This window comes from Rhinopithecus bieti, unplaced genomic scaffold (genome assembly GCF_001698545.2).
Source record: "Rhinopithecus bieti isolate Rb0 unplaced genomic scaffold, ASM169854v2 scaffold_29378, whole genome shotgun sequence".
Taxonomy (NCBI): Eukaryota; Metazoa; Chordata; class Mammalia; order Primates; family Cercopithecidae; genus Rhinopithecus; species Rhinopithecus bieti.
In genome coordinates, this window is record NW_016813019.1 from 445,321 (window position 1) to 469,137 (window position 23,817).

At 46.7% G+C, this 23,817-nt stretch overlaps 1 protein-coding gene across 8 annotated transcripts in view; it reads left to right on the forward strand.

The window, feature by feature from the left end:
• Nucleotides 1-23,817, forward strand: part of ATP2B2 (ATPase plasma membrane Ca2+ transporting 2) — a 299,071-nt gene that overhangs the window by 78,949 nt on the left and 196,305 nt on the right. For all 8 annotated transcript variants that reach the window (XM_017847503.1, XM_017847498.1, XM_017847490.1 and 5 more), the window contains exon 2: nucleotides 6,053-6,147. The gene's annotated coding sequence lies outside the window, so the exon portion shown is untranslated. The remainder of the gene's footprint in view (nucleotides 1-6,052; nucleotides 6,148-23,817) is intronic.

Consider the following 23,817-nt stretch of genomic DNA (forward strand, 5'->3'; position numbering starts at 1 on the left):
TAGTTTCTTTTGCTGTGCAGAATCTCTTTAGTTTAATTAGATCCCATTTGTCTATTTTGGCTCTTGTTGCCATTGCTTTTGGTGTTTTAGACATGAAGTCCTTGCCCATGCCTATGTCCTGAATGGTATTACCTAGGTTTTCTTCTAGGGTTTTTATGGATTTAGGTCTAATATTTAAGTCTCTAATCCATCTTGAATTAATTTTCATATCAGGAGTAAGGAAAGGATCCAGTTTCAGCTTTCTACTTATGGCTAGCCCATTTTCCCAGCACCATTTATTAAATAGGGAATCCCTTTCCCCATTTCTTGTTGTTGTCAGGTTTGTCAAAGATCAGATGGTTGTAGATGTGTGGTATTATATCTGAGGGCTCTGTTCAGTTCCATTGGTCTGTATCTCTGTTTTGGTATCAGCACCATGCTGTTTTGGTTACTGTAGCCTTGTAGTATAGTTTGAAGTCAGGTAGCGTGATGCCTCCAGCTTTGTTCTTTTGGCTTAGGATTGTCTTGGCAATGGGGGCTCTTTTTTGGTTCCATATGAACTTTAAGGTAGTTTTTTCCAATTCTGTGAAGAAAGTCATTGGTAGCTCGATGGGGATAGCATTGAATCTATAAATTACCTTGGGCAGTATGGCCATTTTCACAATATTGATTCTTCCTATCCATGAGCACAGAATGCTCTTCCATTTGTTTGTGTCCTCTTTTATTTCATTGAGCAGTGGTTTGTGGTTCTCCTTGAAGAGTTCCTTCACATCCCTTCTAAGTTGGATTTCTAGGTATTTTATTCTCTTTGAAGCAATTGTGAATGGGAGTTCACTCGTGATTTGGCTCTCTGTCTATTATTTGGTGTATAAGAATGCTTGTGATTTTTGCACATTGATTTTGTGTCCTGAGACTTTGCTGAAGTTGCTTATCAGCTTAAGGAGATTTTGGGCTGAGACAATGGGGTTTTCTCAATATACAGTCATGTCATCTGCAAACAGGGACAATTTGACTTCCTCTTTTCCTAATTGAATACCCTTTATTTCTTTCTCCAGCCTGATTGCCAGAACTTCCAACACTATGTTGAATAGGAGTGCTGAGAGAGGGCATCCCTGTCTTGTGCCAGTTTTCAAAGGAAATGCTTCCAGTTTTTGCCCATTCAGTATGATATTGGCTGTGGGTTTGTCGTAAATAGCTCTTATTATTTTGAGATACGTCCCATCAATACCTAGTTTATTGAGAGTTTTTAGCATGAAGGGCTGTTGAATTTTGTCGAAGGCCTTTGCTGCGTCTATTGAGATATCAAGTGGGTTTTGTCTTCGGTTCTGTTAATATGATGGATACGTTTATTGATTTGTGTATGTTGAACCAGCCTTGCATCTCAGGGATGAAGCCCACTTGATCATGGTGGATAAGCTTTTTGATGTGCTGCTGGATTCTGTTTGCCAATATTTTATTGAGGATTGTTGCCAATAGCCCTGTTCATTAGGGATATTGGTCTAAAATTCTCTTTTTTTGTTGTGTCTCTGCCAGGCCTTGATTTCAGGATGATGCTGGCCTCATAAAATGAGTTACGGAGGATTCCCTCTTTTTCTATTGATTGGAATAGTTTCAGAAGGAATGGTACTAGCTCCTTTTTGTACCTCTGGTAGAATTCAGCTGTGAATCTGTCAGGACCAGGTAGTTTCACTGCAGAATTTTACCAAGTGTTTAAAAAATTAACACCAATTCTATACAATGTCTTCCAGTAAATAGAAGAGGAACAATTCCAATATATTTTATGAAGCTACTATTATCATAATAGCAAAACCAGACAAAGACAATACAAACAAATACAAAACTACAGACTAACATCCATCATGTGTGTACATGTGAAAATCTTTAACAAAACATTAACAAACAGAATTCAACACTGTGTAAAAAGAATTACGCATCATGACCAAGTGGGGTTTATTCTAGGGATGCAGGGTTGGCTTAACATTTAAATACCAATTAATATAATCCACCATATTAATGGATTAAAGAAGAAAATCACATGATGGTATCCATCAATGTAGGAAAAGCAAATTCAACACCCATTCGTGATAAAACACAGAAAAAGTAGGAATAGAGAGAAGCTTCCTTACCTTGATAAAGAGCATTTCTAAAAACTATGTTATACTTATACTTACTTAATGTTTTCCCCTGAGATTGGGAACAAGGCAGGGATGTCAGGTCTCATCATTATATTCAATATAGTGCTGAAAGCTATAGCTAGTGCAATAAGACAAGAAAAGACATACAAATTCAAAGGAAGAAATAAAACTCTTTTGCAATGACTTGATTGTCTACATAAAATCCCAAGGAATCTAAAAACACAAACATCCTAGAAGTAATATGTGAGTTCAGGAAAGTTACAAGATACAAACTAAGCATACAAAAAAATGTATTTTTATACACTAGCAATGGATATGTGGACACCAAAATTTTAAATACAATGCCATTAACAATCACTCAAAAAAATGAAATAGGTATAAATTTAATAAATCTATAGGATTTATATGATGAAAATTATTAAACACAAATGAAAGAAGTTTTAAAAGCCTAAATAAATGAAGATACTTGTGTTCATGGATTGGAAGACTTAACATAGCAAAGATGTCTGTTCTCTGCAATTTCTATCAAAATCTCAGAAAAATTGGTATAGATGTGGAAAAGATTCTAAAATTTGTAAGGAAAAGCAGAGTCTAGAATATCTAAAGCAATTTTGAAAAAGAATGAAGAATCAGTTTATGTGATTTCAAGATTTATTATATAGAAATCATGACAGTAGTATTGACAGAGATATGGCAAATAGATCAATGGACTGAATAGATGACACAGAAATAAACCCACACAAATATGCCCAACCTATTTTTAACAAAGGTACAAGAGCAATTCAATGGAGTAAGATGATAACCTTTTCAACAAATGGTGCTAGAGCAATTAGACATCCATAGGCAAAAATAATGAAAATAATAATAATAACTTCAACCTAAGTCTCACACCACATATAAAAATTAACTCATAATGGACCATGGACTTCAATGTAAAATGTAAAACTATAAAACTTGTAGACAAAAAGTAAGAGGCTGGGTGTGGTGGCTCATGCCTGTAATCCTAACACTTTGGGAGGCCAAAGTGGGAGGACTGCTTCAGCCCAGGAGTTCAAGACCAGCCTGGGCAACATAGTGAGACCTTGCCACTATTAAAAATAAATAAAATTAGCTGGGCGTAGTTGTGCACACCTGTAGTCCCAGCTGTTCAGGAAGCTGAGGCAGGAGGCTCGCTTGAGCCTGGGAATTCAACGCTGCAGTGAGCTATGATCATGCCACTGCACTCCAGCCTGTGTAACAGAATGAGACCCTTTCTCAAAAAGAAGAAGAAAGAAGAAAGAAGGAGAAGGAGGAGGAGGAGGAGAAGGAGAAGAAGAAGGAGGAAAAGGAGAAAGAGGAGGAGTAGGAGGAAGGAGAGGAAGAAAGACAGGAAGAGGAAGAAGAAAGAAGAGAGAAGAAGAAGAGAAAGAAGAAGAAAGAAGATGAAGACGATGAAGATGAAGATGAAGAAGAGGAGGAGGAGGAGGAGAAGGAGAAGGAGGAGAAGAAGAAGAAGAAGAAGAAGAAGAAGAAGAAGAAGAAGAAGAAGAAGAAGAAGAAGAAGAAGAAGACGACGACGAAGAGGAGGAGGAGGAGGAGGAGGAGGGAGGAGGAGGAGGAAGAAGGGGAACTAGTGGTGGAGGAGGAGGAGGAGAGCAAATCCATAAAACAGGCAAAAAATATCCTGTGACAAGAATAAAAAGACAAAAAAAAATCATGTGACAAGGATAAAAAGCTAAGCTATGCACTAGAAGAAAATATTTGCAAACCACAAAACCTGATGAGGTACTGATATCTGACACATACAAAAAAGTCTCAAAACTCAGCAACTTAACAATCCAATTTAAAACATGGGCAAAAGACATCTCAACAAAAAGTATATATAGATGCCAAATAAGCACGTGAAAAGATGTGCAACATCATTAGTCATTAGGGAAATGAAAAATAAAACCTTAATTAGATATTATTACACACCTATTGTAATGGCTGAGATAGAAAATAGTGACAACACCAAATGTTGATGAAGATGCAGAGAAACTGGATCCACTCGTACATTGCTAGTGGGAATGTAAAATGCTACAGTCATTTACCATACTGGAAAACGGTTTGACACTTTCTTAAAAAAAAAAGAAAGAAAGAAAGAAAGAAAAAGAAAAATCAACTGCCATACAACCCAACCCAACAATTGCACTCTTGGGCATTTATTCCAAACAAATGAAAACATTTGTTCACACAAAAAACCTTACATAAATGTTTATAATACCCCGCAACTAGGAGTAACACAGATGTCCTTTCACTGATTGGTAGTTAAACAACCTGTAATGCATCCACGTATGGAATACTACCCAACAATAAAAAGGAGCGAACTCTTGTTACACACAACCACCTAGAGGAATCTCCAGGGAATTCTGCTGAGTGAAAAAAAGCCAGTCCCAAAAGGTTATATACTGCATTACTCCATTTATACAATGTCATTGAAAGAACAATATTAGAGAGATAGAGAACAGGCTAGAGGTTGCCAGGGGTTAGGGATGAGGGACATGACTATAACGGGGTAGCCCAAGGAAGCCTTGTAGGGATGGAACAGTTCTACATCTTGATTGTAGTGGTGGTGGTGACACAAAACTACAGGTAACATTTCGTAGAGCTACACACACACACACACATACACACACACACACGTCAAACTGCTGCATGTAAGCTCTGTAGATTGTATGATGTCACATGACTGGTTTTTATGGCGTGCTGCAGTAGTGCAAGTTAACCTTGGGGAAGTCCAGAGGGAGGTGCATGGTATCTCTCTGTACATTTCTTTGCAATTTCCTTTGAATCGATAACTATTTAAAATAAAAAGTTACAAACAGGGCTGGGCGTGGTGGCTCATGCCTGTAATCCTATCAATTTGGGAGGCCTAGGCAGGTGGATCTCCTGAACTCAGGAGTTGGAGACCAGCCTGGGCAACACAGTGAAACCCCATCTCTACTAAAATACAAAAAAGTTAGCCAGGCATGGCAGCATGTGCCTGTAATCCTGGCCCCTTGGGAAGCTGAGGCAGGAGAATCACTTGAGGTTTCAGTGAGCCGAGATCGCGCCATTGCACTCCAGCCTGGGCAACAGAGTGAGATTCCATCTCAAAAAAAAAAAAATACAATTAAATGAATAAATGGATTGAGAGAGAGAGAGAAGGAAGCTGACAGGGAGCCATGTAGCACCCAGTGCCCTCTGCTGCTGCTGTTTATTGGGTGTTTCTAAGACCCACGGTACTTATGCATATTATATTTTAGTTACCCCTCACAAAAATCCTGAAAAATAGGTATTATGATCTATCCTCCAGATGGGGAAAAGGAGGCTCAGGAAGTTTAAGTTACTTGCCCAAGAAAGTATCTCTGTCTGGGAGGCTCAGGAAGTTTAAGTCACTTGCCCAAGAAAGTATCTTTGTCTCTCTAGGACACACACCACTCTTTCACACTCCTTCTGCCCTCACAGGCCACACACAGGCCATCTGTAAAATGGGGACAACAGTGGCATCTTATGAAGATCCAGCAAAGATAATTCATGTAAAAGGCTTAGCAGAATAGCTGGAACATAGTAGGTGCTCATGAAATACTTATCAAGTGAATAGAACTGCTAGGTGCCTGATGCATGTTAGTTCAATGAGGCAACCCTCTCTCTGGGGCCCACCACTCAGCCTTCCCAGTCTCAGACAGGCAGACCCCTCCCTGAGTGTAAGCAGGTGGACTTGCACCCCTGAGATGGGCTCTGGGCCCAGGAGGGGCAAAGCCTACCCAGGCTGGTCTGAATGCAGAAGGCAAGAACTAAATCCTTGTCAAACCTGTCCCTAGCCTAGAGCCAACACATCGGGGACACTCCACACCATGGTTACCTTCCCTTCTCCTTTCTGACCTGGGTCCCTGTCATGTCACCCACCCCTAACTAATGCCATCTTTCCCCTTTTCCAGAGCTGAACTTCGTCACCAAGTCCCTAGAGCCAGCAAGACATGGGCCTCAGTTTCCAAACCCTGACACCTCTCATTTAACCAGAAGACCTGGAGGGGTGAGTTGGAGACGGGGACTTGGTTGGGGGGTATCAACCTGGGAAGAGAGATGCTGGGAGTGCGGGTTGCCAATGGAGGGTCAACTGAGCAAGAACACAGTGTTTGAAAGCAGCTCTCTTCTCTCTGTCATCATACTGGGACATGTATATTATTTATGCAACATTGGGCCAATTTGGGGAAATTCCCTGGAAGCCCTATGGCATTTGAATTAGGAGCATGGTGTAGACTGTGGGGGAGGAAGGCCCCATCACATCACATGGTAGATGGTTATCAATCCAGGTTCTGTCCCAGCACTGGCACTGGGGAGCCCAGGTGGATCTGACACTGCCTCTGCCCTGGGAGGATAGACTGGTGCCTGAATGAAAAGCCAGCCACCTTACCTGGTCCTTCTTCGTTCTTCTACCCTCTGGGTCATGCCCCAGCCTGCACATGAAGACTTGGAGGTGGGGTAGTCAGGTGGGCTTGCTGGGACATGTGCTAAGTGCTGACAGAGAAGACAGGACAGACCAGCTGGGTGGCAGTAGTATGTTTATTGGTTATTGAGAGTTTGGCAGCTGGACTCAGTCCCAGGTTCAAATACCAGTTCTGCAACTGGGACAGCCCCTCTGAGTCTCAGATCCCTCATCTATAAAATGGTATTTTGCAGATGATTCATGTAAAGTGCTTAGCAGAGTAGCTGGAACATAGTAGGTGCTCATTAAATTCTTATCAAATGAATAGACCTGCTAGGTGCCTGATGCATATTAGTTAAATGAGGCAGCCCTCTCTGAGGCCAGAACACCACTCAACCTTCCAGAGCCAGCATATATGGCAGCTCTGTGAGAAATCTCTGGCTGCTTACTGAAATCAACCATGTCTTCCTCTGTGCTCCTACAGCCCTTTCTTGGGGCCACTGCTATTTGCCTCGCTTGACCAACCTTACATTAGGGTGATAAACAAATCTTGGAGTGCATGCCCAATGGACCCGACATGTAATAGATCAGAGCTCTCACTGCTCATCTTTCAGCATCAGACACAACTTATGTTGCACAAGCTTGTCCTCCGAGCCAGAGCTTAGAGTCGTCATCTCTTTTGACCTTACTAGCAGGCGCTGTTAGCCCTTTTCACAAATGAGAAAACTGACGCTCAGAGAGAAGAAACCTTGCAGCCAGCATGCAACCCTGAGCTTCTAACTGTGCAAGGCAGCATCACTGGCTTCCTACTGCCGTTGTGCCTGCCTGAAGATGAGTAACCACAGACTGAACTCAGGGAGGGAGAAAACAAGCAGACGGGCCACGTGCCTCCCTGCTCAGCCCTCAGACACCACCCAGACCTCTTGCTTTGCTGAAGTTTGGTTTCTCGCCCAAGCACTTTGGGACGAACCAGATTGTTTCCAAACACATTACATAATTGCTCACATATTTATTTAATGCCATCTCTTGAATATTAAATGATCCATAATACGGAACAGAAACTTGAGCATCTAAACCCAGCAGCTTTTGACAGGCGTGGGTGGGGAAGGAGGTTGAGGAGAGCCATCCATGAGCCATCCTCAGGGAGAGGCGGTAACATCACTCCTCTCCTCCTCCTGAGATAGGTTGACGAAGGCTTCCCATGCCCATCGGTGGAAACCAGGTAGTGGAGTTTTCAGCATGGAGTTCAACCTGTTTTATTATATAATAACAAAGATGCATCATCTTCTCTCTAAAGGATGCTTGAAGCCAGGGCTTAGCTACCTGTTTATTTGGTTACAAGGGTTTACTGAGCACCCTCTATGTGCAGTCATTGTTATACATTTATTCACCTCTCATGTGCCTTTATGAATGGGACAAAGAGACCCCTGGCCTCAGTGGGACTGGGGAGGGATGAACAGGGCCCAGGATAACGTAGTAATATGAGCAGAGGGCCCCTGTAAGGAGTTTGAATCACAATCTATGTGCAGTGGTGAAGTTACTGGGGGTTTCCAGTAGTCCGATCAATGTTTGAGAAACCTCCCTCCAAAGCCAGGAGAGGATGGGGGGTGGTGAGGGGCACATCAGGAAGGGCCAGGTCACAGTTCTAGGTTAGGGGTGCCAGGGGGGTGGGGCGGGGAGAATCCAGGGAGGACATGAGGGCCACCCAGACCCTAAGTAGTGACCTTCTAGCCTCAGAAGTGGGTCTGTCCAAGGTGATTGTAAGTTTCTCCGAGGGCAGCGATGGAGGGCCTGGCCTGATGGCCAGCAGGAATCACAGTCACACCAATGTCAATAATCATCTCAGAGCCTAGGAGTCCCCAAGCACTCACTGCGTGCCGGGCATTGCGATGAGCCCCTTGTCCTTACCACCAGCCTGTGACATGTACAATTTTGTTATCCTCCTTTCACAGAAGAGAAAAGCAAGGCTCAGAGTGGTTAAGTCCAACGCCTGGATTGCCAGGAAGTAGCATCTGGCTCCACACATATAACCCATGTTGGTTGAATGAATTCATAGTAACAATAGTCACAAAAATCACCATAGCAATCACTTAATACAGGGCTCACTTTGTGCCAGGGCTGGTTCTAAGTGCTTTAAAATTTTTAATCATTTAGTGCTCACAACAGCCCCATAAGACATGCATAACCATTCTTATCCCCACTGTACAAGGGAAGAAACTGAAGCAGAGTGTTCAGTGTTAATACCACCCAAGTTGGGATTTGAACCCTGGTAGTATGGTTCTGGAGTTCAGATTTTCAGTAAAATGCAGTGCGGGTGGAAGAAGTAGCATTGCTGGGAACCAGCACTCCCACCCCGTGCTGTCTGCATTTCCAAGTGGGGTCAAAGCCACCGGCTCACTGTCGATGGGACATTCAGCAGCACTCCTTTTGGGGCAGACCTGGGCTGAGCCTGAGGGGAGGGAGTATGTGCCAGCAGACCCTAAACCCTGAAGGCTGACCTGTTCTCTCTGGAGCCAGAGCGAAAGGGCCTCCCAAAGCCTACCCCTCCTGCAACTGCCAAGACGTTCCAACCACAAAGCAGCTCGAGTCACTGCCTCAATAAGGGAATCAAGGAATCTTGTCACTCTCTTTGCCAACAGGAACATCCAGAGAGGAAAACCAACTAAGGGAAGTTGTGGAGTCAGAAAACGTTTATGGAAAATGTTTTACCCCAAGACTGTGCCAGAACAACTAAATCCTCCCCAGCAGAAACCCTTTCTAAGTAAAAATGACAGGTGTCTTTCCTTATACATAAGTTCAATCGGCAGAATGTCCACGTCAGCAATGTATTAGGCAGTTGTAATCAACACCACTTTACAAAGCAACTGACTCATCCTGCCTTAAAATGTGGACAATAATTCCCATCTGAGGGCCATGCTGGGGGATGGGAACCCCATGCTGAAGAAAGTGCTTTGTCAAAGATGGAAATTGGCACAAAGGAGGGCTTTAAAAGGACTTGAGGATTCTTAAACAGTTTATCCTTTTGGGGAGTTTGAACTTTTCTCTGCATTCCTGTTCTCTTCAATGAAAGAATGAAGGAAAAAAACGTGAGCCCCCTCTGTGGCCAAACTTCCCCAGTCTAAAATTCAGGGAAGGGAACAAAGAGGTTGCATCAACACACACCCCAAACCTCTGGTAACCACTTTTCAGAGCCAGGGAGCCATCGCATGAGGCCTCTCCTGGGGAGGAGGCGTGGTGCAGTGGGACACTCCGGCCGCAGGTCGTCTCCCCTCTGCCAGGTGCAGGTCCCAACTGTGTAACCCTGGACAAGTTACTTAAGTGCTTCCCACCTCAGTTTTATATTCTTTAAAATGAGAGCCCTCCTTTTTGAGGATGTTGGAAGGATTCAATGGAAGAGAAAATAGCATATGCCCAGCTTAGGGCCTGGAATATTGACGACTGCTTGGTGAGTTTTGTTCTTCTATTGGTCCCAGAGGGAAGAATCGCCTCAAATGGTGAGGACCCCAGACACCTTTGCTGGGACTGTGTTGGTCTCTCTCAGTCACCTGAGGACTGGGAAAAGACAGTCTGTCATCTGTATTAGTTTGTTAGGGCTGCCGTGACACATGACCACAAACTAACAGAAATGTGTTGTCTCACATTCTGGAGACTAGGAGTCCAAGATCAAGGTATCAGAGGGCTTGGTTCCTTCCGGGGATGGTGAGGGTGACTCTTTCCCGGCCTCTCTCCCGGCTTCTGGTGGTTTGCCAGCCATCTTCGGAGCTCCTTGGAGTGGAGAAGTAGCACTCTAGTCCCCTGCCTTCACGTCATCTTCCCCCAGTGAGTGCCTCTGTGTCCAAAGTTCCCTTTTCATAAGGACACCAAGTCATTCCAGGTTAGGACCCATTCTAATGGCCTCATTTTAACTTGATCACCTCTGTAAACGCCCTCTGTAAATGCCAATCTGTACCTCACATTCTGGGGTATGAGGGGTTAGGACCTCAATCTATCTTTTCGGAAGGACATAGTTCAGCCCATAGCCCCATCATAATGATTTGAAGCTGATTCTGGACAGACCACCAGTTCTTTCATGACATTTAGGTTCCCAAATAGACTTGAAGAATATTTTACGTCATTCTCTAAAAGTCTGACATCCTTCTAAAAATCACTGATGTCTTAGCTTCCAGGAGATGCCCATTGGCCTTAAACTCCAATCTGGGACTGTGGGATCATTATCTTACATAAAGAGTCTGTAAGTTTAAAGCCGAGCACTTTCTCTGCACAACTATGTTCTAGACTCCAGAAACACGGGAAGCCAGGGACTTAGCTTTCAAGGTGGTTGCAGGCAGGAAGGCCACAAAACAGGTAGGTGTGCAACTGGCTGTTCCTGGATAGGGGAGTGCCGGGAAGATCATTCCCAAAATGATCTTCAAAGGGTGAAAGAAAGAGGTTTTCTTCCTAGATCACCTCCTGTCTTTGTTTCCCTAGAGAAGTAATGTCCTTCCTGGGTGGTCTGAGAACCTCTGGGGATCCCCTACTGCCACTCGTCAGTCACTTGATTTTCATTCTGAGATGACACCTGCTCCTGAGTCTTCCCCCAGGAAGGTGGGAAGTGGCACAGAGACTCAAGCCCCATCACCCCTGCTTGGCTGGGATGCCCAGAGAGGTGGGGGGTCAATGCTGGACCCCCTTTATTGCCAGCTCTCCATTTTTTCCTCCCCAGTCATCTCACGGATCTGAGAAAGTTAACTAAGCTTCCCCATCCTGAATATGAGCGGTTCCCACATCGCTTGAACTGAGAGCCTACAATCCGTATTCACACCCTGACACCAGCACCAAGCAAGTAACCGGGATCACAGGCATGAGCCACTGCACCTGCTTAAACCGTATTTTTAAAAGTAAAAGGCTGGAAAGCGAAGGAAGTCCCTAGATTGACTAAATAATACGTTTGCAGCGTAGATGTTCTGCTATTTGTCAAACGGGAGTTGCTGTGATTAGCGAAATATCAATTCACATAAAAGTGAAAAAATATATTCAGGGGTGTGTTCCTTACACCAGAAATATTGAAGATAAAACACACATTGGCACGCAAAGGGGGACGATGACAGTAGCTGGGAAACTTGCTCACGTGGAAAGTGCTCCTTCTCCAAGGATGCTGGAGGAAGGACAAGCTGCTCAGCAGGAAACAATACATGTTTTCTTCCTGTTTCTCTATGAAGAGAAAATGATCAGGCACATTATAGGGCACAAGCAAGGAGTGTCACGGGGCCCAGAGGCAAGGTGGATAGGGGACTCTGTTACCCTCTTTTCCCCTTAGTCCAGAGAGGCTTCCTGGAGGAAGCAAGATTCTGTGCTGTTTGGCCCAGGCTCTCCTGGCCTGGCATCTCCCCACGTGACCTGTTTCAGTGGAAGCCTCCTTGGGTTGGGCCAGATGCACGCATCGTAACCACCCTTTACCCATGTTCCCAGGGCTGCTCCATGCCAGCCAGTTGCACAGAGAGTCCTCAGAACAAAAGAACTTCCAGGTAGCCAGGGCTGAAGCCAGGGTGTTGCTGATAGGATCAGGAGCCTCACGCTTGTGAGAACAAAAGCCCAAGAAGCAGCCAGGGGCGCAGAGTAATGCCCACCTCCCACGTTGCTTTTGACAGAGACTACTGTTTTGCCAATTACCACACTGTGGAGGCCAGCCCACAGACCCTGGTGGCCAGCCCTGCTCCCCTGCCCCTCCTCACCCCGCCTCCCTCCTCACCGATCCCCAGGCCAGAAAGGGAGGCAGCCCTGCTGGCAGCCAGGCCTGGGTGCTGTGGCCACCTTGCAGGGTGTGGCCATACACTGCAGACTTCTGCAGTGACTGTAGGTGCCGGAGCCGAGCAGTCAGAGAGGGTACTTGTGTCTGTGGCCTGGGACCCAGCGAGGACACCGGGTGATTCACCGTCATCTCTGGCCAGGTATGGGAGGCTGGGTTCGCAAGGCCCTTCCCACAGCCCTGGACTGGTTGGTCTCCCCAGGAGCCTGGGTCTCCAGTCCAGGGCAGGGCAGTGGTGGGGAGGTAGGGGGTTGCTGAGATGGAAAGGGTATAAGGAGAGGAATCTATGAGGCTTTGAGTCCTTGTCTGGGAGGGAGAGTGGAGGGCAAGCCCTGGCCCAGGCAAGCTCTTTAGGTATTGATGAGGAGCCCCAGGGTGCACTATCTCTGGCCTCACCCGGCTCCATAGGCGTGCTCCCTCCAGAGGGCGGTGAAAGCGAACAAGAGCAGGGGCTCTGGAGCCAGAAGACCCAGGTTCACATCCTGACACCCAGGAGTCCACTGGGACATTTACCTCCATCTCTCTGTGCCTCAGTTTCCTACCCTGTAAAACGGGGGTGGTGGTAACAGTTCCAATTTCATAAGGCTGTGTGAAGATCAAATGAGATAAGCGAGGGAGCCCTTCGACACAGGCAAGTGTCCAGTGGCTGTTAGCTCTGAGCTGCCCCCTTTCCCTCCCTGAACATGGGAGCCACCCTCAGAGGCAGCAAGGTTGATGCTGGAAGGAAAACTAAGAGACTCTTGAGGCTACCTGCCCATCTCAGAGGTGCAAATCCAGGGGAGATGACCTAGGTCATGGTGTCAGTTTCTGATCAGAGAGACTGGCGTTTGAATCCTGTATCTGCAAACGGTTTAGCTGGGAAAGCTTACACAAGCTCTCGACCCCTTGACCCCATTTTAAAAATACGTGAAATGGGGATAATAATAGGACCTAGCTGATGGGTTACATATAAAGATGAAATTACGCTGTACACATAAAGGGCTTATCCCATGCCTTATACTTAAATTGGGAGCTGCTGTCACCACCACCACCACCATCATCACTATCATCATGATTGTTACTATTATTGTTATTAGGAAATAGAGACTCAGAGAGGGGAAGGGACTCGCCAGCAGTCATGTAGCAAGTCAGAGGGCAAGGCAGGACTCAGCCCTGGCCCCCTACCCCTCAGTCCCTATTCTTTCCACTCCCCTCAACCCCTCATTGGTCCTAATGGGTCCTTCTTGGCCTTCTGCACACTCATCACAGACAGCCTCCCGCTGACTTCACTGGTTCTGGGCATGACTCTGGGGGTGCCACACAGGGGAATCTGGCATCCCCCCAAGAGGCTGAGCCAGCAGACAGCCCAGGTTGGAGGTTACTTTGTCCCCGTGATCCACAGCACCCCTCTAAAAGCCCTCCCAATCCCTGTGTCCAGGGATCACTGGCCAGGGAAAGTCTCTGAGGGGGCAGGATATAGCTTTGGAGGAAGCTGTCTGGAAACTGCAGAGCTCCTCAAGCTCCTCGCACCCCAAGGAACTCCTTATATAGGGAATGATTGGAAGCCCAACTTCCACCAAAGTGTCCCTGGGCTTTGAGGACAGTCTGGGGGTCATGCTCAAGGGTCTTCTGCTTCTGTTGGCCGGTACACACCGTCTTTGCAGGCTCTGCTCTGTCTCTCCCACCTCCTGACCCTCCCAGGCAGAGATGAACAGAGACAAAAGAGGAGGCAGGGGAGAAAGGAGAAAGAGAGGATGGGGCTTGCTGTAAGGAGAAGGAAGGCTCACACACCTCTTTTAATAATACAAATATTACACACACAATAATAATCATCATTCCTATTTACTGAACACTTGCTATGCACCAGGCACTTGTATTAAGGACTTGATACATACTGTCCCAGTTCATCTTCACTACAGCCTTATCAAGTAGAAAATTATTATACCCACTTTGAAGATGAGTAAACTAGAAGGGTCTTATTCATCTACCGTGTAATGTAATGAATACAGTTGCGAAGCAGATGATACAAAACAATGACAGAGAATGAGTGAAATGTAACAGGGAGTCCTGGGGACTGTGGCAAATTGGAGAATCTTTTTTTTATTGAGGCATGATACACATAGTAGATAAAGTGCACTAATTTTAACTGTACCACTTTCTACACATGTTTACACCAGTGTAACCACCACCCAGATTAAAATATTTCTTGTAGCCCAAAATATTCCTTCTGAAGTATTTGAAATTAATTTTTTCCAAATAATATTCTGCAAAACTGTCCCAGCCGAGAGGAACCTAAGGAGACACGATGACTAAATACAATGCAGCGTCCTCGATGGGAACCTGGAAGAGGAAAAGGGTGTTAGGTAAAAACAGAGGAAATGTGAATAAAGTACGGGTGTTAGTTGATATCAATATTGATTCATTGATTATGAGAAAGGTGCCATTCTAATAGATGTGACTAATAGGGGAAACTGAATGCAGCACAGACAAGAACTCTCTGTATTGTCTTTAGGAATTTTTGTGTAAATCTAAAACAGTTCTAAAACAAAAAGGTTATTTCAAGATATTTTACAGATAAGGAGACGGAGGCCTTATCTGTAGCTGGCCACCCAGCTTCCCCTCTGCTCCCTCCTCCTGAACTCTCCAGGGCTGTTCGTTGAAAACCAGTTCTCCCATGGTCTTGGCCCCAGAGGGAGTGTTCATGGGCAGCTCCTGTTCTGAGAGCAGGATGTCACCTTCCCACTCCTGCCAGTCTCGATGCAGGTGTCTCTGAGCCCCCCATGCCCAGCACAGGAGTGGCATGAGCACAAAGTATTGGTTGAGTGTTTGATGGATAGATAAGTGAAAAACTGAAGGAGGGAAGAAATGAATGGCAAGCTGGGTGGTTGAGGGGATTCCAGGGTGTTAGAGAGTGCCAGGAGCATGGGCTCTGCCAACAGATGGCCAGAGTCAAATCCTGACTCTCCCACCTCTAGCCAGGAGAGGTTACTTAACCTCTCTGTGTCTCAATGTCCTCACCCCAACATGGGGAAAATAGTGTACCTGACCTTAGAGGGCTGTTCCGGTTAAAGGAGTTGATTGACATGAGGGAGGGAAGTAATAAATAGAAGAGGGAAGGAGAGCTGGGGAGATGATGAATTAGTTGTCATATTGAGAGGTGGAAACTTGGACAAAGCCGTAAGACTGGCCATTCTCCCAGAAAAGAGGAAAAGGAGCAGCATTGTACAATGGTTAGAGCACAGATTTGGAGGCAGAGCTGCCGGGGATCAAATCCCAATGCCACCACTTACCGGTCATGTGACTTTGGCCAAGTGAGTTAACCTCTCTGTGCCTCGGCATCCTCATCTGCCAAATGGGTATGATAGCAATGGCACTCACCTCAGGAAGTGGCTGTGAGAACTAAGTAGTTGCCTGGTGTGGGTATAGTGCTTAGAATTGTACCTGATATGTTTACTACAACCCTGGCATATCATGAGTGTGTTTTAAGTAAATAGGAAAGGTTTTGTGCCAGAAGCCCACCCCCTCCCTTGAAGGGGCTCCCACGTTCAGGATGCAGGTCCAGGCGTCACAAACTCACTTACCTCCTGAGTCCAGGGGACAAAGTGCCCCTTAATGAAGTCAGGTGGAGAGGGGATGACCTAGTGTCCACATTTTCATCTCTGTGGCCTCACCTGCCTCCAGCCAACTCTGGATGGGCAGTGCTCACAATATTTTAAGAGAAGATAGAAATCTGGCTTCTTACGCACTATCCCCCAATTTTTAAACATTGGCATTTAATTCAATTTTATTTTAAGCTCTGAGCAAAACAAACAAATGTATTTTCAGTGGGCTGCTCTCACAAGTAGCTGGTTTGTAGATTCTACTCCAGTCTAGTCCTGCCAGTTCACTTTATTTTATTTATTTTTTTTTTTTTCTGCATTTTAGAGAAGAGGAAACGGAGGCCTAGAGATAAATGCTTGGGCTCTGATATATCTGACCACTTAGTGGAGCCAAGTTCTCTCCCCTGCTACCAACCACACCCGGGATTCCCGAGGAATCTATCAAGTGGGGGAGGGAACATCAAGGGGACATTTTCCCCGTGGACCAGGGTTTTTCCAATAGCATATTTGAAATATGATTTAGGTTAGCCAGACACCATTTGCACCGTGTGTCAGAGGTGCTGCTGGGCATAAAGCAGGAGCCTTCACCACTTCCAAAGCAATAGCAAAGATTCGCAATTTATGGAACCCAACTTCACTTCTAGCCCTGGGTGGGCACCAGGATTCCACCTTCCATGAGCAATGCTAAGGTGGCATGCCAGAGAGGAGTAAGTTCTACTGTGAAGGAAGTCACAAAGTAAATGCTAGAGAGGTCAACAAAAGTAGGGAGACATGTTCAGGAGAGACATTTAAGTGTGATATTTTTAAAGAGAAAGTTAAAAGCTTGTCACACTCTGAACTTGAGTTGTTTTACTCTTTTCTGTTGAAAACTGCTATCTAGTTCCCACCTACTTAACCTGCCTGCACCTCCACCTTCCCATCTACAAAATGGGCACAAAATCATAACTCACTTCGTACAGCTTGTGATGAGGATGGAATATGACATTTGTGGAGGATTAAGCAATAAAAACCAGCCATTGTTGTCACTGTCAGCAGCTGCCAGCCCACCTGTTTGCACAAGCAGTGGCTCAAGAGCCTTTTACTCATGGCCTCTCTTTATCCTAACTATCCACTTCTGTGACCTTCGCTTGGAAGAGTCCAGTGCATCTACCAGCTGTGGAGCACCTAGTGTGTGCCAGGTCCTGTGCTAAATTCTTCCACCTGTGTTCGCTCCTGTAGTCCTCAGAGCAACCCTGGCGCCAACATCATCATCACCATCTCTGCAGCTGAAGAACCTCAGGCTCTGGGAGAAAACATGAGGCATCCAAGGTCACCCCCAGGTATGAATGTGACTTTGAGCAAGCCCCATTACCTCTCTGAGCCTCCAGCTTCTTCATCTGTAAAAGGAGGTTCAGGACACCCACCCCAGGGCTGCTGTGAGGCTCTATGAGGTAACGACTTCGAAAGTGCACCATCAGCTGTAGATCCCAGCCAAACGCACGGTGTGGATGTGAGTCCTTCAGAGGCCTACTCCTGTTTGGGATTCAGTGCATTTTAGCAGTAAGGGCTACTGAGAAGTTATTTCAAGTGTCTTTTTCTTGGGTGGTTTCAAATACATCTCCTTTCTCCAGCTAACAAGCCCAACACTGGCTTCAGCAGAAGCTATGCACACAGAAAGTTACTTCCAATGGAATGACTAGGAGGTAGAAGCGAGATAGGCATGATGGTCACAGGGGAGACAGGATCCCAGAGAAGGTCTCAGGCTATGCAGTCAAACAGATGTAGGATCAAATCCCAGCTCCTCCACTTACTAACTGTGTGACCTTGAGACAACTAGCTAACCTCTCTGAGCCTAACACAGAGGGTTGTTATGATGAGGGGGATAAGCACAGCAGCTGAGAAAAAGCAATACACATGTACTGGAAAGGAAGCCTGCTCAAATAGGGCACAGCAGTACACATACATAGGACCATGAGGAGCTGGAGGGCAGACACTGCACTTTTCATCTTGGCAACCTGGCTCACAGTAGGTACACAGCATTCATTTTCAAAAATAAAATTTTACATCCATTTTCCTTTCTGCCTTGTGCCCACCCACTTAATTCCCCTTGCCTTTCAACCCCCAGCCCCACCATCCCACCTCTGTGAAGTGTGAAAGAACACAGACTCTGATACCTGACAAACCTGTGTTGAAATCCAAACACTGCCCTGCCTGGCTGGATAGTCTTGGATAAGTTACCTCCCCTCGCTGACTCTCAGTCTTCTCTTCTGTAAGTGGGCTAATATTTCCTCTCTAGCAGGGTTGCTGTAACAGTTAGAGATGATGTATGTGGCTGGCATGGCCTCTGACACAGAGTAGGCATTCTGAAAGTGGCAGCAGAAATGCTGTTGTTCCTTCCAAGTGTAGCCCATGGCCACCTCTGGCTCTCCACTCACACTCAGACTAACTTCCCGAGGAGTTTACAATCAATTTGTCTCTACATCTCAGATGTCACAATACAAGCACCTTGGGTGTATACATCTCTAAAGAGTGGCATTTCACCTCCATTTCCACAATCACTTTACACAATTTCCACACTCTCACTGCTTCTATATTGGTTGAACTTGGAGGGATTAACAATGTCCTTAAAACACCTTAAAAAGGAGCATCAACAGACAAATCATTCTGGATCAAGAACAAATGGCTCAGAGATTAAAACACTATCCATAATCACCAACATTAGCCACTGGCCGTGGGTTTACTCATGCCTATGAAAGTTCCCAGACTGAAAGTTCATGAATGAAGGATTTTCTGGTCCTGGATACCATCTTATCCTCAAAGATAGCCTGCAAACTCTTCACTGTTACTTGACTGATAGTTTATGGGGGCTTCTCTGATGCCTTCAGATCAAGGCTAAATTATTGAGAGGTGGGATTGGCTCTGCTTCACTGTGAGGATTTGTGTGGGGGCAGGTGCAGGGCTTGGGAAACCCACTAAGCTGGGTCACACAGGGGCTGGGAAGCCACAGAGGGACAATCTACTCCTTGGAAGGTGTGTGCCCCGGAAGTCTGACGCTGGCAAGGGTCTCAGGCAAAACCTTGCCCAATGTCTGGCTAATATCCACTTACCCTGCATGCAACACAGACCCTGTTCTGGGAGCCCTCCTCAGAACTGCAAACAGAGTCTGCCCTGTTATTAGCTGGAAAAGTCTGGCTTTAACACTTGACATTGTGGGAGGATTGCCACAGCCATATGCGAGGGGCTTGGAGAGTTTATCTGCAGTGACATAGTCTAGTTGCCACTCTGAACCTGCAGTGATGTGTGGCCTGCAGAAGCCACATATGCCATATAGTTTGTTCCAATGCAAATCAAAATGGAAAGGCACTCCTTTTGATTTGGGTAGGCAAAGAAAAAAAAGGAAAAAAAAAAAAAAAGAGGCCGGGTGTGGTGGCTCATGCCTGTAATCCTAGCACTTTGGGAGGCCCAGGAAGTCAGATCGCTTGAGGTTAGGAATTCAAGACCAACCTGGCGAAACCCTGTCTCTACTAAAAATACAGAAGTTAGCTGGGTGTGGTGGTGTGCACCTGTAATCCCAGCTACTTGGGAGGCTGAGGCACAAGAATCACTTAAACCCAGGAGGTGGAGTTGCAGTGAGCTGAGATTGTACCACTGCACTCCAGCCTGGGTGACAGAATGAAACTCTGCCTCAAAAAAGAAAGAAAAGTAAAAGAATTATTTTTATAATCTCTAAGTCCACCCTCTCTTATTCTGCATTCATTTAGGATTTCTCTCCACCTGCCTCCTACAGTGAGGAGGTGAGGGGTTCTCCCAACCTCCACAATTACCTGGCAAGGGCAGGAGTCTGATCTTAAAACCAGCACCCCGCTCCCCTGCTGCTTGCTCCAACGCTGGCTCCAACACCTGGGCCTCTCCCTCCAGGCCCCTGAGCTAATTACAGGCTTCCCTAAGTCATTGTAAGGAAGAGCTAATTAAATCAGGGTCGGCCATTAATTTTCTGGCTAAGGACAGGCAGCCTACACGTCTCTTCAATTCCAGAATCTGGAAACCACAGCTTGGAGCTTCCTTCAAGGTTGGGAATAGGGTTTTATCTGTTAGGGCTGATTTTAGGAAAAGCAGCATGTCCTAGTGACCATAAGGGATCAGGTTGGGAACCTAAAAAACTGGGCTGCAGCCGAGTCTATATGGGAAAGGGTATGAGGAGGTGAAGTCAGATGTCCCTGCACCCGCTATTAGCAATTGTGTGTTGTGAGAAAAACTCCTGCATTCGATCCCAGCCCTGGCACTTGCTATGCAGGTATCCTGGTCCAGAAGTATCCACATGCAAGGCAGGCAGCATCAGTGCTGGCACAGAGAGTGGAGTGAGTTCAGAGCCAATGTTTGTTGAATGAACAAGTGACTACTGAGTCCCTGGCTCAGTGCCACACACACAGTAAACACCCAAACAATATTTGTTCTCTTGTCCCTCTTGGAATCTTCTTTTGGAACTATAACATTCATGGGATGAGGTGGCTTAAGTTTCTAAAACCTTTATATCAAAACATTCATTGGAAACTTTCCTCCTTTGAGATCAGGCTGAGAGATGTCAGAGGCAGGGTAGGGGCAGGGAACTGAGTTCTCCACTCCTAGAACTCCAACGCCTCTCACGTACCATCAGACACCAGCCTGCTCTGCCGTGCTGCCATGCATCAGCATACCTCTCTGTAAAGCTGGGCACCTTGACAGGAGTCCCAGCTGTGACTCTTCTCCTTTTCTTGCTCTGTTCCCTCATTAGCCGGCGCTTGGCTGGGAGAAAGCCGGTCAGGAGTGGGCTCAGGTGAAGCCGGAGAGCTGAGGCCAAGGAAGGGTTTTGCTGGGGTGAGAGTGGCACTCTCAGCTTGGGGGCATGGTGGCAACCCCAGACCTTTGTCATGGGACAAGACTAGATTCCCGGGAGTGCCTCCCCTACCCCTTCTAACCTCATTAGCCAAGTCCTCAATAACCCCTTGAAAGGCCCAGACATTGCACATTGCACCTTCATTATTCGCTCCCGCCTCGGCCACTTTATTGCAGATGGAGAGTGTTGTGCTTAGCTAATTCAGGGGACCCCCAAAGGTGGGAAACAAATAGGGCAAATCCACAGTATGGCTGAGGACCACTCTGTGTGTCAAGTTCAGCTCAGTGCCCGGAGTACAGATTCCGGATTCTGGTTTGAATCCCAGCTAGTTGTTTGACCTTGGGCAAGCTGCCTAACTTTTCTGTTCCTCAGTTTCCTCCTCTACAAAACTGGCATAATGATAACAGTATGTCCCTTATGGGGTTGTTGTAAGAATTAAATGAGCTCATAATATGCCAAGTGTTTAGACAGGGCCTAGTGCATAGTTGGTGTTCCATGAACATTAGTCATTACTCATGATCTCAGAACGAATATCTCAGTTTATATTCGCCACAGGCCAGCCTGGCCGGAGAGTATGATGGCTCTCACTTTACAGATGAGGTCCAGGGAGGGGAAGCCACTTGCCCATGGCTGCACAGAACAAAATCCCTGCCCCACACCTGACCCCAACAGAGGGGAGACTGACAGCACCTGCCAGTGAAAGCGGGGCCCAGGACAGGGCAGAGGTAGTGAAAGGAGCTTTCAAAGAAGGGCCAGGTCTCCCTCAGAGGCATGAGTGGAGTTGGGAGGTGGCTATAAATACACGAGGCGAGGGGCTCTGTAACTAGGCCAGGAATGTGTGTTAGTCATTGAGGTCAGCACGGCCTCAGCGGCGCTTGACTAGGAGAAAGCGGATCAGGAGTGGGCTCAGGTGAAGCTGGAGAGCTGAGGCCGAGGAGGGGTTTTGCTGGGGCGAGAGTGGCACTCTCAGCTTGGGGGCATGCTGGCACCCCTAGACCTTTGTCGTGGGACAAGGGCAGATTCCCAGAAGTGCCTCCCCTACCCTTCTAACCTCCGAGAAATCCTTCTGTAGCCCAGATCGGATCAAACCTCCAAGCTGCCTAAACCCACAGTCCTGGTTCCCAAAGGCAGATGCGAGTCCCCATTTTGGAGCGGGGCAAGCACACCCTCTCTAGTTTAATACCTGTGCACTTACTTTGATGTGTTAGGAGAAAAATACAACTGGCAAGGCAAATCCATGATATTGTGGCTGTGAATGCTTAAGATAACACTAAGTAGAGAGATATATATGTTTCTAAAAGGGAGGTGATTTCAGGACAGATGCAAAGTATATGCTAGAACTTGCAGACTGGCAAACATCATTACTGGAGTTTGAGGGTTTCTGGTCCATAGACTAAATGGGAATCTTTTTGCTGTGAGGTTCCAAGCCCTACCCGGCCTTCCGATACTCCCACCCCAACCCCACCCTACCTTCATTCTTGCTGTGCCCACTACCTGGAGTGCCTCACTGGCAAAGGCCAGGTGAAATGTGCTCCTCACTACAACCTGCACAGGCTGCCCAATCCCCCGTCCATCCACTGCCATTTCCCACGCTGCGTGAGGTCATCCTATCTGTAGCCATTGCTCCCTCAGCAACAGGGAAAGCAAGCTCTGTGTCTGTCTTCCTACCTGCTGTGCCCAGCACGGTGCCTAGAGCCAAGCACAGGCCCAGGATGTGACACCCGGTTCACATCCTGGAGCTGTCACTGCCTGGTACAAGACAGTGCATGTGCAACCTTACATTTCTGGGCTCAGTCACCTCCTTGTGCAACAGATGGGAATGACGAGCCTCCTTCTTCAGTGGGGTTGCACGGATTCAGTGAGTTTACTCCACCTCAAGGCTTTCTTAGCTCAGTGCCTGGCATGTGCTCGGCACTCCACAAGTAGTGACTGAGTAGTAGTATCATCAATGCTATTGTCGTTATTAAGGGCCGGTGGATATTCATTAAATGAGTCCATAGTGTTGCAGGCTGAAGGGGAGAGAAAACAGAATGGAACATGTGTGCATTTAGCCTGGAGAGAAAATTATCAGTGGCTATTTTCCCCACCCCTCTCATTTTGAATATGGGGAAACCATGGCCCACACTGCACCCCAGGACCAGGACCCAGAACATTTACCCTTCAGTCTATGGTGCTCCACCACCACCTCCCTCCCCAGGCTGAGGGAAGGAGAAGGGGTGGCTGAGGCCAGATGCACCTGCCCAGTGAGACACTTGCAGGCTCCCCACCCCCAGCCTTCCTCAGCTCCTCGGTGTAGACCCAGGAGACCTGGTTAGGAGTTCCAGGGCTGTGGTCTGCACCGAGCTGGCAGGAGAGTCCTCACTTCACTGAGGCAGTGAATCAAAAGCCTCATTCTTTGCAGACTCCTCAGATAGGTAGAAGCAGACTTGACCTTTGTCGTTTGTTATTTTTAGCAGAGCAGGCAAGGAATGATAAAAACCTGTACAGGAGCTGGCTATAAATAGCACGCCTGTGGCTTTTTTTAAGAAACACACACACACACACACACACACACACACACATCTGAAAATTGTAGATCTAAACAAGCATTGCCCTTCAAAGTAGAATAACAGCATTAGCGTGACACTTTACAATCAGCAAGCCCATTTAAGCTGTCACTTCAGCTCCGCGCACAATTCCACAGGGTGGACACTTCCATCGTCTCCATTTTGCAGATGAGGAAACAAGGAATGAAGTCAGCCAGGAAGGCTGTGGGCACGGCACCTGACACGTGGCGGAAGCCCTGTAAATACCGCTTTCCTTATCACTGAATCTCTGAGAAGTTGAGTAACTTGTCCAGTGCCACGCCAGGAGAAGGAAGAGAAGCAGGACAGATGCCAGGACCACCTGTCTCCAAGTCTATGAGTCCCCTGGCTGGGGCTGAAGGAAGAAGAGTTAGACCTGGAGAGGTCAGAGGAGTGGCACTGGATGTTATGGGGACAATGGATTGAGAACTGGAACGACAGGGTGGTATCCGAGGTGCTGGCAGCTGAGAGGGGGTGGCTGTTTGGGAAGTGCCTTTG